This window comes from Oratosquilla oratoria, chromosome 12, assembly GCF_046742065.1.
Source record: "Oratosquilla oratoria isolate Oo_2021 chromosome 12, ASM4674206v1, whole genome shotgun sequence".
NCBI lineage: Eukaryota > Metazoa > Arthropoda > Malacostraca > Stomatopoda > Squillidae > Oratosquilla > Oratosquilla oratoria.
Genome location: NC_134788.1, coordinates 71,202,473 through 71,219,134, shown reverse-complemented (window position 1 = coordinate 71,219,134; position 16,662 = coordinate 71,202,473).

The following is a 16,662-nucleotide window of genomic DNA, read 5'->3' as shown; positions in this document are numbered from 1 at the left end:
GAAGAAGAACTCGAAGAACTCGAAGAAGAACTCGAAGAAGAATTCAAAGAACTCGAAGAAGAACTCGAAGAAGAATTCGAAGAACTCGAAGAACTCGAAAAAGAACTCGAAGAACTCGAAGAAGAACTCGAAGAACTCGAAGAAGAACTCGAAGAAGAACGCGAAGAAGAACTTTATTTTCCAAAAAAGGGGCGTAGCCCAAGGCGCGCAGCGCCCGCGCCTAAGGCGCAGCGCCGCAGGCCAAGTGTGAAGCACCAGCGGAGAAGGTACGAAGAAATCGGCATTTCTGGAAGTGGGTTACTGATGTGAAGAAGATTAAACCTTCCAACCTCCTACTCCGAAAATATTTACGAAATATTGCCAAGAGAATCTTTCCCAAATGTTAACAAGAGAATCTTTACGAAATATTACCAAAAGAATCTTTACGAAATAACGCTAAGAGAATCTTTACGAAATATTGTCAAGAGAATCTATATACATAAAAACGGAATTACGGAATTCTGACAAAAGAATCTTTACGAAATATCAATGAGAAAATATTTACGAAATACTGCCAAGAGAATCTTTACCAAATGTTAACAAGAAAATCTTTACGAAATATTACCAAGGGAATCTTTACGAAATATTGCTAAGAGAATCTTTACGAAATATTGCCAAGAGAATCTATATACATAAAAAAAATAAAGTTTTTCAGTTTTGAAAATTTCCTGGCGTTTTTATGACCATCTTCCGAAATTTTATTGCCTTTATGATTGACCTAACGAGAAAGAGAGACGAGGGGAGAATTTGACGACAACGTCAGTAGACTTTGACGACTCCTTTTGGAGACTGAAGACTCCCTCGGGAGATTTTGAAGACTCTTTCGTAAATCCCGTGGAATTTCCATTTATTCAAAGCTTAACGTGTGACGTCATGTCGCGTTGCTTTCTGAGCTCCTAACAGAACTTCACGAAAATAAGGAGATAAATAAATAAATACACAAATAAATAAACAGTATTCAAACGTCTATAAATGTTTATTGTGACATGACATAAACGATTCAAAAATCTTTTTTGCCTTTATAATTGACCTAACGAAAAAGAGAAGGAGAGAGAGAGAGAAAGAGCGAGAGAATTTGACGACACCGTCGGGAGACTTTGACGACTCCTTTTGGAGACTGAAGGCTCCTTTAGGAGATTTTGAAGACTCCTTCGTAATACTTAAAAGTTGAATAACCGTGGAATTTCCGCGGGTCCTATGTGACATAACATAAACGATTAAAAAAAATGTATTGCCTTTATGATTGACCTAACGAGAAAGAAAGAGAGAGACACACGACGGGAGAATTTGACGTCGGGAGACTTTGACGACTACTTCTGGAGACTAGAGACTCCTTCGGGAGATTTTGAAGACTCCTTTGTAATATGTTACGAAATAGCAAAAATTATATGTACTCTAATGAAGAGCGAGCGAAGCGAGCTACGCCATAGGCTAAGCACACCTGGCGAAGCCAGGTCCGGGTGCTTGTTATATATATAAAAATGGAAATGGTCAAAACTAAAATTTTTGAACGAAAGTGCGTGACCCGAACAAAAGGTAACAGGGGGTCATGGACCGGGGTGAGTGTTTTAACAGTGATCTGGCGCGGGGACGGTCTGGAAGAAAACGATTTATACGGTTACTATACACAACAACATGGGTGTATACATAAAAAAAAAATTCTCTCTAAACCTTCGAACCTCCTACTCCGGAAATGAGTCATAAAACGGAATTACGGAATTCTGACAAAAGAATCTTTACGAAATATTAATGAGAAAATATTTACGAAATATTGCCAAGAGAATCTTTCCCAAATGTTAACAAGAGAATCTTTACGAAATATTACCAAGAGAATCTTTACGAAATATTGCTAAGAGAATCTTTACGAAATATTGCCAAGAGAATCTATATACATAAAAACGGAATTACGGAATTCTGACAAAAGAATCTTTACGAAATATTAATGAGAAAATATTTACGAAATCTTTACCAAATGTTAACAAGAGAATCTTTACGAAATATTACCAAGAAAATCTTTACGAAATATTGCTAAGAGAATCTTTACGAAATATTGCCAAGAGAATCTATCTATATTTTATATATATAAAAATGAAAATGGTCAAAACTAAAATTTTTGAACGAAAGTGCGTGACCCGAACAAAAGGTAACAGGGGGTCATGGACCGGGGTGAGTGTTTTAACAGTGATCTGGCGCGGGGACGGTCTGGAAGAAAACGATTTATACGGTTACTATACACAACAACATGGGTATATATCAATATACATAAAAAATATTTCTCTCTAAACCTTCCAACCTCCTACTCCGGAAATGAGTCATCACCGGAAACACTAACTCCCGGGTACACATCTGACTCAGACTCAGAGAATCTTTACGAAATATTACCAAGAGAATCTTTACGAAATCACGCTAAGAGAATATTTACGAAATATTGCCAAGAGAATCTATATACATAAAAACGGAATTACGGAATTCTGATAAAAGAATCTTTACGAAATATTAATGAGAAAATATTTACGAAATATTGCCAAGAGAATCTTTACCAAATGTTGCTAAGAGAATCTTTACGAAATATTGCCAAGAGAATCTCCACTTCACTAACATAAAAAAATATTTCTCTCTAAACCTTCCAACCTCCTACGGAAGGCCCAACCCGGAAATGAGTCATCACCGGAAACACTAATATTACCATGGAAAAAGAAAGTGGTGCTAACAAGAAAAAGAGAATCTTTACGGAATTCTGACAAAAGAATCTTTACGAAATATCAATGAGAAAATATTTACGAAATACTGCCAAGAGAATCTTTACCAAATGTTAACAAGAAAATCTTTACGAAATATTACCAAGGGAATCTTTACGAAATATTGCTAAGAGAATCTTTACGAAATATTGCCAAGAGAATCTTTATTAAATGTTAACAAGAGAATCTTTACAAAATATTACCAAGAGAATCTTTACGAAATATTGCTAAGAGAATCTTTACGAAATATTGCCAAGCGAAGCGAAGCGAGCTACGCCGTAGGCCAAGCACACCTGGCGAAGCCAGGTTCGGGTGCTTGTATATATAAAGTTTCCTGATTATCTCAATCGAGTTTTTGGTCCTCAAAATACAGAAATATGTCTTCATCGCCAAAAGTCAAGGAAAAAGTTGCCTACGCGCAATGACCATACACAAGGACCGAAAAAACTTCCCGCGCTCTGATGCCGACGTTATGACGTCACGTCGCATCAAAATCCATCACATATTTTATATCTTTAAAACATCTTTCTCTCCTCGTGTTTAAAAAAATTCTCAGAATGTTTCGTTCAACACAATTGTCAAAATTCATCGTCTTTTCTATATTTTAAAACGTTTCTATTTAAGGATTTTCTCAGAATGTTTCGTTCAGTTTTAATAAGAACACAATTGTCAAAATTCATCGTCTTTTCTATATTCTTAGAAAAATTTTCTCTACACGGGTTTCTCAGAATGTTTCGTTCAGTGTTACGTAAGGCCAAGTGCTGACCTGAAAATTTCGCTCCATGATACCATGACATCTTGATTTCCTTTTCACGTCGTCTTAAACTAGGCATAAACACCGTCGATTTCCATCTTCAAATTAGGCAAAAACACCGTCGATTTCCATCCTCACACTAGGCCAAAATACCGTCGACTTTCATCTTCACACAGGCCAAAAATGCCGTCGATTTCCTCCTTCACACATGGCAAAAATCCCGTCGATTTCCATCTACACACTAGGCAAAAATACCGTCGATCACTATCTTCACACTAGGCAAAAATGCCATTGATTTTCTCCTTCACACAGGGCAAAAGGCCGTTGATTTTCATCTTCACACTAGGCAAAAATACCGTCGATTTCCTACTTCACACCAGGCAAAAGTGCCGTCGATTTCCATCTACACACTAAGGAAAATTACCGTCGATTTTCATGTACACACAAGGCAAAAATATCGTCGATTTCCATCTTCACGCTAGGCAAAATGCCGTCGATTTTGATTCGTTGTATAAAAGAGGTTGGGCACCGTTGGATGTATTGATTGGTTTGACGCATGTAAACGTGGAATTTGGTGCATAGATAGATGGAGGTTAGTTATTATCATTATTATTACATGTTAGCGGGTCAATGTGACCCTGGTGACGTTATATGCGGTTTCCGGTGGGCGTGACTAGGTCGTTGGCCTGATGATGTCACGTGTAAGGGGTGGAGCATAGGAGTGACGTTTTATGTGTTGATTGGTGCGTTGTATAAAAGTGGTTGTACATGCGGCACCGTTGGATGTGTTGATTGGTTTGACGTATGTAAAGTTCGAATTTGATTAGTGCATAGATAGATTGAGGTTAGTGGGTCAACGTGACCCTGGTGACGTCATTTGCGGTTTCCGGTGGGCGTGGGTAGGTCGTTGGCCTGATGACGTCACGTGTAAGGGGTGGAGCTTAGGAGCGACGTTTTATGTGTTGATTGGTGCGTTGTATAAAAGAGGTATATGCGGCACCGTTGGATGTGTTGATTGGTTTGACGCATGTAAACGTAATTTGGTGCATAGATAGATGGAGGTTAGTTATTATTAATATTAGATGTCTTTTAGACAAAATTTGCCACAATCAGTGCTGCCACTGCGTCGGTCATTGACCCTGATGTCGTAATTTGCTGTTTCCGGTGGGCGTGGCTAGGTCGTTGGCCTGATGACGTCACGTGAAAGGGGTGGAGCTTAGGAGTGACGTTTTATGTGTTGATTGGTGCGTTGTATAAAGGAGGTTGTACATGCGGCACCGTTGGATGTGTTGATTGGTTTAACGTATGTAAAGGTCGAATTTGATTGGTGCATAGATAGATTGAGGTTAGTGGGTCAATGTGACCCTGGTGACGTCATTTGCGGTTTCCGGTGGGCGTGGCTAGGTCGTTGGCCTGATGACGTCACGTGTAAGGGGTGGAGCTTAGGAGTGACGTTTTATGTGTTGATTGGTGCGTTGTATAAAAGAGGTACATGCGTCACCGTTGGATGTGTTGATTGGTTTGACGTATGTAAGGGTCGAATTTGAGATGTCTTTTAGACAAATTTGCCACAATCAGTGCTGCTGCTGCGTCGGTCATTGACCCTGATGACGTCATTTGCTGTTTCCGGTGGGCGTGGCTAGGTCGTTGGCCTGATGACGTCACGTGTAAGGGGTGGAGCTTAGGAGTGACGTTTTATGTGTTGATTGGTGCGTTGTATAAAAGAGGTTGTACATGCGGCACCGTTGGATGTGTTGATTGGTTTGACGCATGTAAAGGTCGAATTTGGTGCATAGATAGATGGAGGTTAGTTATTAATATCAGATGTCTTTTAGACAAAATTTACCACGATCAATTCTACTGCTGCGTTGGTCATTGACCCTGCTGACGTCATTTACTGTTTCCGGTGGGCGTGGCTAGGTCGTTGGCCTGATGACGTCACGTGAAAGGGGAGGAGCTTAGGAGTGACGTTTTATGTGTTGATTGGTGCGTTGTATAAAAGAGGTTGTACATGCGGCACCGTTGGATGTGTTGATTGGTTTAACGTATGTAAAGGTCGAATTTGATTGGTGCATAGATAGATTGAGGTTAGTGGGTCAATGTGACCCTGGTGACGTCATTTGTGGTTTCCAGTGGGCGTGGGTAGGTCGTTGGCCTGATGACGTCACGTGTAAGGGGTGGAGCTTAGGAGTGACGTTTTATGTGTTGATTGGTGCGTTGTATAAAGGAGGTTGTACATGCGGCATCGTTAGATGTGTTGATTGGTTTTACACATGTAAAGGTCGAGTTTGATGCATAGATAGATGGAGGTTAGTTATTATTATTAGATGCCTTTTAGACAAAATTTGCCACGATCAGTGCTGCTGCTGCGTCGGTCATTGACCCTGATGACGTCATTTGCTGTTTCCGGTGGGCGTGGCTAGGTCGTTGGCCTGATGACGTCACGTGTAAGGGGTGGAGCTTAGGAGTGACGTTTTATGTGTTGATTGGTGCGTTGTATAAAAGAGGTTGTACATGCGGCATCGTTGGATGTGTTGATTGGTTTGACGCATGTAAAGGTCGAATTTGATTGGTGCATAGGTAGAACTGCTTGCATATGTATACAAGACCACTATGAGCCATACTTCGCTCCATTCTGTGGAGTACCGCAGGGAAGCGTATTAAGCCCAACACTCTACAACACTTACTTAAAAGACCTCCCTTCACCACACCCACACTGTCAGAACATGATATACGCAGATGACATCACACAGATTATAACATATCCTGGCCGCTCGGAGCGTATGCTTGCGTTAACGACTGCGAAAGCAGTCGAGCAAGTAAATGCATACGGGCGGAAACACAAAATACGAACAAACAGACATATTTCAACTCATCCCCATACAGGGACGTAGGCGTGCACCCGCCGTCATTGACGGGGCTCCGCGCAATTACGCAGATGATAAGGGCAAAATACTTGGCTGGAGTTTAGTAATTTAGGTAAACGGGAGTTAGATTATTCATTCAGAAATACTGTTCATTCATTAAGAAATAGAATAGTTACCTAGCTTTTATACGTCTAGATTATCAGCATAGGTCAAAGGACATAAGCATCGAATTACGAGTTCAGAATATGAAATTTATGATTTCGAAAATTTAGCTTCAGTAATAGAGTACAGAGGACTTACACGGGAGGTGAGAATTCCGCTTTACAAATATAAGAATTTTGATGAGATTTACATTTTTATTTATTAGAGGTCTATAAATTCCAGATTATTTATTTCTAACACCGTATTAACTCATTCATATAGATGACAAGATGTCTTGTCATTTGGTCAAATAAAACAAAAAATCATAAAACACCAAAATGTTTGATCAAACACCAGAAAAATATGACGTCAGTCCTCGCTTCGCTCGCAGCGAAGCGAGGACTGACGTCATATTTTTCTGGTGTTTGATCAAACATTTTGGTGTTTTATGATTTTTTGTTTTATTTGACCAAATGACAAGACATCTTGTCATCGGAGTTGAATGGGTTAACTCATTCATATAGATGACATGTATCAATATACATACAATATACCCGTCAACATGAACCCACGAAAAACAGCTTAGGCAAAAGGGAAGCGACATTACGTCACTGCTAACCGTCGTTGCTGTCTTGCCTGTAAGAAAGTGTAACAGTTGACGTTCTGGTCCACGGCATTATTCTGATCAAGCTAAACAATTTCCTTTGCTCATTTCGTTTTAATTTTCTTCGTAGGGAAAACTTTTTTTTTTTTTTTTATAAGATATTCTTGTCGTTGTAACAATGCTCGCCGTGGCTTTCAACGTTACTTTGGCTTCTATCATGAAGGTTTTTCCTGATCATAGGTTTCAGTCCCGCAACTCCTAATCTATTATGATTTTGTTGCAAATGCTTATACCACTGTTGATTTATTATTAACGTTCTAGAAAAGTAACATTTAGTCTAAACTTTTTTTTGTAGTCGAGTCCACTGCAACCGTAGGTGCTTCCACAAGCGGAGAGGATGCAGCTACAGCCCTGGTTAGGGAGCACGTACAGCCGCGGGAGAACTCGGCAATTGACAGGCTTGAGACCCCAAGATGGAGTTCCAGCAGATTCACTCCAACTTTATTTCCTTTCACAGAGGATGTAGGAATATCTGATGAGTGTACTGTTACTGATGACTCAGAAGAATTAGAGTATTTCCTTGAATTTTTTTATAACAACGTTGTGGAAAAAAATTGTACAAGAAACTAATAGTTACAATGATTTCCTAATGCAGACTAAAACATTTCCATTATATAGTAGAATACGCAAATGGGTTCCTACTAACATAGATGAGATGTACGTTTTTCTCGGCTATGGTAATGGCTATGGCTCATGTAACCCATTCAACTCCGATGACAAGATGTCTTGTCATTTGGTCAAATAAAACAAAAAATCATAAAACACCAAAATGTTTGATCAAACACCAGAAAAATATGACGTCAGTCCTCGCTTCGCTCGCAGCGAAGCGCGAGCGAAGCGAGGACTGACGTCATATTTTTCTGGTGTTTGATCAAACATTTTGGTGTTTTATGATTTTTTGTTTTATTTGACCAAATGACAAGACATCTTGTCATCGGAGTTGAATGGGTTAACTCCAGGATTCACACAATTTATGACCTATTACAGATTTTTACTTATGCTGAAGCATCTACATTTCTGTGATAACAGGTCACAAATGGAGGGTGACAAGTTAGCAAAAATTAGAATTGTATTAGAAGATATTAGAGAATTTTTTTCCTCCAAATTCAAACCATTCCGTGATCTTTGCATTGATGAAAGTCTTGTTCTGTGGAGGGGTAGACTATCATTTCGTCAGTTCATGCCTCTAAAACGTCATAAGTTTGGGATGAAACTTTTCACTCTCTGTGATGTAGAGAGTGGCAACATTTTGGATTTCATACTGTACACTGGTGGTGGCACAGATCTGAATTTTGACAGTGAACTAGGCTATTCGGGATCAGTGGTAAAAACAATGATGATGCCTTATCTGGATAAGGGACACAATTTGTATATGGATAGTTGGTACGCTAGTCCTACATTGTTTCATTTTCTTCATGGCCACCAGACTGGTGCATGTGGACCGGTGCAGGCCAGAAGGAAAAAATGCCAACGTTTCCAAATGTAAGGCGTGGTGAAATGATGTCACTTCACAATAACGGAGTAATGTGTATAAAATGGCGTGACAAGCGTGTTGTACTGTACATATACTAACATCAATACATGCAGACGAAATGGTAAACACAGGTAAACGAAATCATGCTACTGGAGATCTAATCCAGAAACCTGCTGCTGTAGTTGAATATACACATAAAGCCAGAAGCGTTGATATGGTTGACACGATGATCAGCAATGTTGATTGCATGAGAAAGTCTCAAAAGTGGTACAAAAAACTATTTTTTCATATTCTTGACATGACTGTCCTAAATTCATATTATATGTTTCTAGTAAGAACAGGAAATAAGCCACCATTTGCAGATTTCAGTAAATCAATTATAAGGCAAATCATTGTAAGATTCAGTCACCATACATATACCAGGAGACCAGGCAGAAGTCCAAATGTTCTTTCAAATCCGACAAGACACGTGGCACGGCACTTCCCTTCGGAAGTCCCTGCTTCAAAATAATGGCAGCTCTAAGCCGCGCAGGCGTTGCCATGTATGTGCACACAGTGTCAGACGCAATAGAAAACGTCAAACTACGCACTGGATGTGTAGCGAGTGTGGTGTAGGTCTTTGTCTCCCAGAATGTTTCCGAGAATACCATACTTTGGCCAACTTTTGAGGAGAGAATAAATGGTGACAAAGGCAAGACTTATGTAGGGGAACTGTGATATAATGTGATATATAGTTTATGTTCTGTATCTAAAAATGACACATCCACATAGTACTGCATTACCTTATTTTTGTATCCTCACATTTGCCTGACATCCTTTTCATGTAATATGATATATAGTTTATGTTCTGTATCTATAGATAGTACTTCCACATAGTACTGCATTACTTTATTTTTGTTTCCTCACATTTGCTTGACTTCCTTATCATCTATAGAAGATACGCAGGAGTTATGTATCCAGATATAATGTGTATTAATTTTGTATTTGTATATTCAGTGGAGTTTACAGTCACACACACATGGTAGTTGAGGGTCATCGAACATCTGCTGCATTTTTAGGGTGTGCTGGTGCGAGCCGATGCTTAGAATTGGAATAAAACCTTCCGTAAGGTGACATCATTTATACTGTTTACCCCGTCTGGGGTATTGGCTGCTTGTTATTGTGGCAAAGTAGCATGCAGTCGATACTTTAGGGTCTATATGGGGCACCCCTACGGACCAGAGCCACACATCATTTTGTCTATGATAGAAGAAAACTCTGTTCATAGAGAAATTATGAAACTTTTATACTACGACTGTCCCTCCGTTATGCTGTCTCCCAACCCCTTGTTGCTGTCCTGTACCATTTCTCTGAGTATTCTCTTTCTGTGATGGGGGAATTCCCTGTGGTGGGGGAAAAGAATACTGCCACCAAGTATCCCACTTGGATCGTAAGAGGCGAGAAGAAAGGGACGGGGAGTGGGACTAGGCATCCTTCTCCCTGTAGCCCCACGGGGCATATATCCTAAAAACAAAAGTGAAGGCATAAGGGTGCTGGAGGGCCTCGGACCAGCACCCTAAGATTTGGGTCTTTTAATGTGCGTGGATGTGGTACAGATGAGAGTAAAAGGGAAGAGATAGGTAGTATGTTTGTGAGAAGAAAGATGGATGTGTTGGCTTTGAGTGAAACTAAGTTGAAAGGGAAGGGTGAGTGTAAGTTTGGGAGTGTAAGTGGGAGGTTATCAGGAGTGAAGAGAGGGCGAGGGAGGGAAGGGGTGGCTATTCTAGTAAGTGAGGAGATAGGTAAACAGGTAGTGGAGTGGAAGGAGGTTTCCTCAAGGATAATGTGGATGAAGGTGAAACTGGGAAAGGAGATGTGGGTCTTTGTAAGTGCATATGGGCCTGGCAGTGAGAAGAGCGTGGAAGAAAGGGAGGCCTTTTGGATAGGTTTAAATGAGTGCATAGAGGGTTTAGGAAGAAATGTCAATGTAATAGTACTGGGAGACCTTAATGCTAGGGTGGGAAATGGTCCAATCGATGGAGTGGTTGGGAAGTGTGGAGTTCCAGGAAAGAATCGTAGTGGAGAGTTGATGGTGGAAATGTGTCTAGAAAGAGAGTTGATGATAGCAAATACAGTGTTTCGGAAGAAAGTCAAGCATAAGTACACATGGGAGAGGGTGGTGGAGGGAAGGGTGGTAGATAGAGCGCTAATGGATTATGTAGTGGTAAATAGGATTATGATAGGAAGAGTTAAGGATGTACATGTGCTAAGGGAATATCAGATCATTTTTTGGTGGAAGGTAAGCTGAGAGTGGAGGATAGATGGAGAAAGAGGAAAGGGACAAAAGGTAGGGAGGTTCTTAGAGTGAACTCCTTGAATGAAAAGGAAAAGGAGAAGGAGTACGAAAAGAAGCTGAAGGAGGAGTGGGAGGGAGTAAAGGATGGAGCAGAGATTGGGTGTGGAGGAGGAGTGGGGATGGTTCAAGGAGGGAGTCTTAAAGTGTGCAAGGATGGTGTGTGGAACAAGAAGGACAGGGGGAAATAGAAGAAAGGGTAGTGAATGGTGGGGTGAGGAAACAAAGAAGGTTGTAGAAGAGAAGAAGCAAGCATTCACAGATTGGTTACAAAAGAGGACGGGGGAGTCATATGAGACGTACAAAGAAAAGAAAAGAGAAGTAAAGCAAAAGGTAAAGGAGGCAAAGAGGAGAGCAGATGTGAAATGGGGTAGGAGTATGACAGAAAATTTGGAAAGTAATAAAAAGATGTTTTGGAAAGAAATTAAGAGAGGAAGAGGAGGCGAATCAAGTAGGGAAGAAAAGGTAAAAGGTGCAGATGGAGAGATGATAATGGAAGAGAAGGCAGTAAGGGGAAGATGGGCAGAATATTTTAGGGAGTTGCTAAATGTGAAGGAGGATAGGGAAGGAAAGATAGCTGCAGTGGGAAATGCGAAGAAAATGAGAGTGATGAGTGAGGAGAATGGAGGAGAAATAAGGAAGGATGAGGTGAAGGCAGTTGTAAAGATGATGAAAGCAGGTAAGGCACCTGGTCTGGATGGATGCCATGCAGAATGTCTGAAAAAGGGAGGTTCAGTGATGGTGGACTGGTTGGTGAGATTATTTAATGTTTGCTGGAGAGAGGGTAGAGTACCGGAGGACTGGAGAAGTGCCTGTATAGTTCCTCTTTACAAGGGAAAAAGGGACAAGTGTGAATGTAGTAGTTTCAGAGGGATTAGCCTGTTAAGTGTAGTAGGGGAGGCTTATGGGAGGATCTTGATTGAGAGGATTAGGAGAGGAACAGAGGGAGTAATTGGTGAGGAACAGTGTGGATTTAGGACAGGTAGAGGTTGTGTAGATCAGATCTTTGTGGTAAGACAGATATGTGAGAAAGCTATAGGAAAGGGGAAGGATGTTTTTTGGACTTTTATGGATCTGGAAAAGGCTTATGATAGGGTAGACAGAAAGGCAGCACTGTGGGAGGTTGTGCAGATTTATGGGATAGGAGGAAAGCTTTTGGGAGCTGTCAAGAGTTTTTATGAGAGTGGTAGAGCTTGTGTCAGGATTAGAAATGGAGAGAGTGAGTGGTTTGAGGTAAAGGTGGGACTTCGTCAAGGATGCGTTATGTCGCCCTGGCTGTTCAACTTATACATGGATGGGGTGGTGCGAGAGGTGAATGCTAGGGTAGTGGGTCAGGGATTGGAGATGGTTAAAGAAAATAGAGAAAAGTGGGAGGTGAGCCAGCTGTTGTTTGCGGACGACACTGCGCTTGTGGCAGGGTCAGAGGAGGGATTGAGGAAGCTGGTGGCAGAGTTTGGGAGAGTATGTGATAGAAGAAAGCTAAAGATAAATGTGGGTAAAAGTAAGGTGATGAGATGTACAAGGGGTGAAAGTGGCAGTAGACTGGAAGTGAACATTAAGGGAGAGCGACTGGAGGAAGTGGATAGTTTTAGATACTTGGGTGCAAGTGTAGCAGGAAAATGTGGAGTGAAGGTGGAGGTAGAATGTAGATTGAGAGAAGTGAGTAAATGCCTTGGTGGATTAAAGAGTGTAATGAGGAATAGACATTTAGGAATGGATGCGAAGAGGAGACTGTATGAAGGAGTGATTGTGCCAACAGCACTCTATGGGGCAGAAACGTGGAACATAAGAGAAGAAGAGAGAAGGAGTTTGAATGTGTTTGAGATGAGGTGTCTGAGAAGTATGGTGGGGGTTACTAGGCTGGATAGAGTGAGAAATGAGGAGGTGAGGAGGAGAACAGGGGTGAAAAAGGAGCTGGGAGATAGGGTTGATGAAAGAATATTAGGATGGTTTGGACACATGGAAAGAATGAGTGAAGAAAGACTAGTAAAAGAGGTATGGAAGGCAGATGTGGAGGGAGTGAACATGAGGGGACGTCCTAGGATGAGGTGGATGGATGGGGTGAAGGGGGCTTTGGGGAAGAGGGGAATGTCTGTTGAGGAAGGACGGGAGAGGACGGAAGACAGAGGTGAGTGGAGAATGGTTGTATATGGATGATGTTGTGATTGCATGAGGAGGAATGAGCGGGGGGGTGGGGGTGGGGTAGTATGTGTGAGTAAATTTTGACGCAGCCCGAAGGGATTTCTCCCCGTCCTCTCCTTATATGCAAGGGGGGATGGAGAGGGGGGGTCGCCGATTAAATGAAGCGGCCTTGCTGTGGATGTGCTGTGTCTTTGCGACACTGCTTCTGACCCAGGGCGGTGGGCAAGGTGCAGGGATGACCCGTCATCCAGGAGGTGCTCAGATGAGAGGGAGGGTGGGAGGGGTGTGGAGTGTATTTAGGGATGAAATGGGTGGGAGTGTTTTTATGCCTTTCCCTTTTTGGCTACATCCCTTGAAAGGGGGAAAAAGCCTTGGTATATGTATGTATGTACGCCAGGATGGTTGACCATATAGCAATTGAGAGGGTGATATGCATTGAGAATTTAGAGAGTTCAAAGAAAAAACTACAGTTTGCGTTTGAACTTAAAAAAAAAGAGACTATACGTGGTAAGTTCGAATCTTTCTCATAAAACTCATCTAGTAATACATTTAGTAAATACACTTACATGAATACGCCCGTACATTCATCATTACTTGTGCTTGATAGCCAACTTATCTATAAGTCGTGCCTTTACAATCGCCTACATGTTTTCTCAACTAAATACGAGACGAGTGCATGCTCTCTCTTTATATACATATATATATATATATATATATATATATATATATATATATAATATATATATATATATATATTGCCATACATACATGAATGATGACAGTGTGTACTTCTTGTAGTTGACGAATCTGATGGGGTAACACCACATCGAAATTGCCACTAGTGTTTTGAGTTACTGTATGCTACTGACGATTCTGTTACTTGTGGCAAGAAAGAGAAAGATGACAACCATCTATTTTTTCATATGGTTAGTCATGCCTGCGTATTTCCATTAGTCTGAAGAAGTACAATGTACCTGTGTATATGTAATAAAGCACAATCTGATTATACATATTTTCATTAGGGTGACGAAGTAAAAGTATCTATGTATATGCTCAGATATTCATTTTGTCTGATAAAGAACGCACAATTTGATTGAGTTAGTTGTACGGCATTCTACCAGAGAGGAAGGGCAGCCTACATTCACCGCGTTACCGTTTACAAATTCTCATACATCTGGCAGCGCGGGTAAATCAAACCTGCAAACCACTGGGGAGTGTCACAATTTTTGAAATTGTGACACCCGGCTCGCTGTCTCCCCTTCCCATTTTCTCGTCTGATTTCTCACCGTTTCGGCCCTTCATTCCCTATACTCGGGGGAATTACCAGAGTCCTTAAGACTTCTAGTAGCTACATCCTGTCCTTTCTCCTCCTCTTTATCCTCTTCAACTGTCGTGCCATTTTTGACAATCAATTTCAGTGCCTTAACGAAGGGAGAGACTTCTAATTATCTAGAAACACCCCCCCCTTTAGATTCGTGTTCCCATAGCCAAGCTCAACGGTTTTCGCGCCCAAACAAAGCGCCCAAACACCCCCCCCTGCGCGCTGCCACATATTTGTTTTAAGCTAGGCAATTAGAATAATTAGGATTGTATCTAACCCGCTCGTGAACAGTGTCTACCTCAAGGAACAATTGGAACTGTGTCACCTCCCACATGAACATTATTCGTAGTACCCTTCGACACTAGTGGCGGGAACGTAGAACTATTGGCAACGTCGGAAGCCGGCTAGCGGGCATTTTGACCTCACATGCCGCGGGACAGAGGTCAGTCTATCCATTAGGGTCAAGCAGGGAGGTTCGGGCCGCTCACGTCCTTGAGAACCCAATCACGCCCTATCCTCCCTCATGTGGCTATTAAGGATTTTCATCCTTAAGTGAGCGCTTACGCACTGTAGACATTCGACGAGTGATTCCGGGACAAATCCCCTTCCGAAACTTATCAGGTGGAGCGCTGTGTGTGACATCCCGACCATCATGGGGATGTGAATAGTGTCTAGAGGCATCCAGCCTCCAGTGAACAAATCATTCGTGTATCAAGGGGTCACGTACGTACCTGTACCCCTTTCCTCGGGACACTGACCTGAAAGGAACTGGATAGCGAATACAAGAAGCCCCCTACGTGATCAAACCCGCTCCCCCGCCACGAGGCTAATCACAAAGGATGACCCGGGTTCCCGCCGTGATCAACAACACCGATATCCTTCAATAGCAAAAGCATCCTGCCAGAACGAGGAACAGTACCCCATGGAAGTCATCCCCTCACCCAGCAGAGACCCTCTAAGGATAATAGCAAGTAACAAAGAGTATTTACTAGATAGGACCCCTAGATAGGCGCGCAGGGAGATAGGATAGATAGGATGTATGTGTGAATCCAACTGTTAAAACCCTTATTTAATGTCAAGTAGCATATTTCTAGTGTTTAATTATTCAATTCATTAAAACTCACAATAGGAGTTCTGGGTTTCATTAGCCTAGGACGGTTCACTTAATGAGTTGTCCCATCTTACCCCTCCCCCCTCTTCGATCTACTCTCACGCTTGCCTTGGAGGGAAGGCGAGTGGTCCCGAGATGTGATACAAATCGCCTGGACTTCGGTTCCCCAACTGCAGCTATCTTCCCCCTCCCTTCATCAATCACTTAAGGTACGTGTTACCCACACCACCTCATCTACCACCTTCTTCCACTGTCCAGGAATTTGCGTCAGGGGGTGCGAACGGACTTTCGAATTATCACGCTGAAAGGGTTAAGAATGATTAAAAGAATGATTAAAGCAAACATTTTTTATAAATACATATTCTTAATAAAGTTAGAAATATCATTATATAAGATAAATTTCATTTTGAATAAAAAAAAGTATCGACCGCAAAAAAAAAAAAAAAAAAAAAGGCTACGTAGACTAAACAACTTCACATCAGGCTTAATGACCCCCTTATGGGTCGATAACCTTAAAAAAAAAATATCGCGCAAAAGAACGAAAAAACGTAGACTGAACAACTTCACACAAGGCTTAATGTCCCCCTTATGGGTCAATAGAAAAAAAAAATTGTATATATATATATATATATATATATATATATATATATATATATATACTGTATATATATATATATACATATATATATATATATATATACTGTATATATATATATATATATATATACACACACACATATATATGTATATATATATATATATATATATATATATATATATATATATGTAAAAGACTAAAATAAAATGACCAACATACAGCATCAAATGAAGAACTCAAAAGAGAAGACGGACCGTAGCTGCAAGCACCTACAAATGCCCAACCAAGTACGAAGGTCCGCGTCAAGGCAGACATATTAACACTTGACAAGTTAAAAAAAAAAAAAAAAAACAGCAAGTGGGTCTGCCCCCCACCTAGTATTATAACTTCAACTTTCTTCAATTTCATTTTTTTTTTCTACTAACCGCCCTCTCCTCTACCTTACCTATCATGCCCTGGAGTATAGTAGTAGCACGGTTAC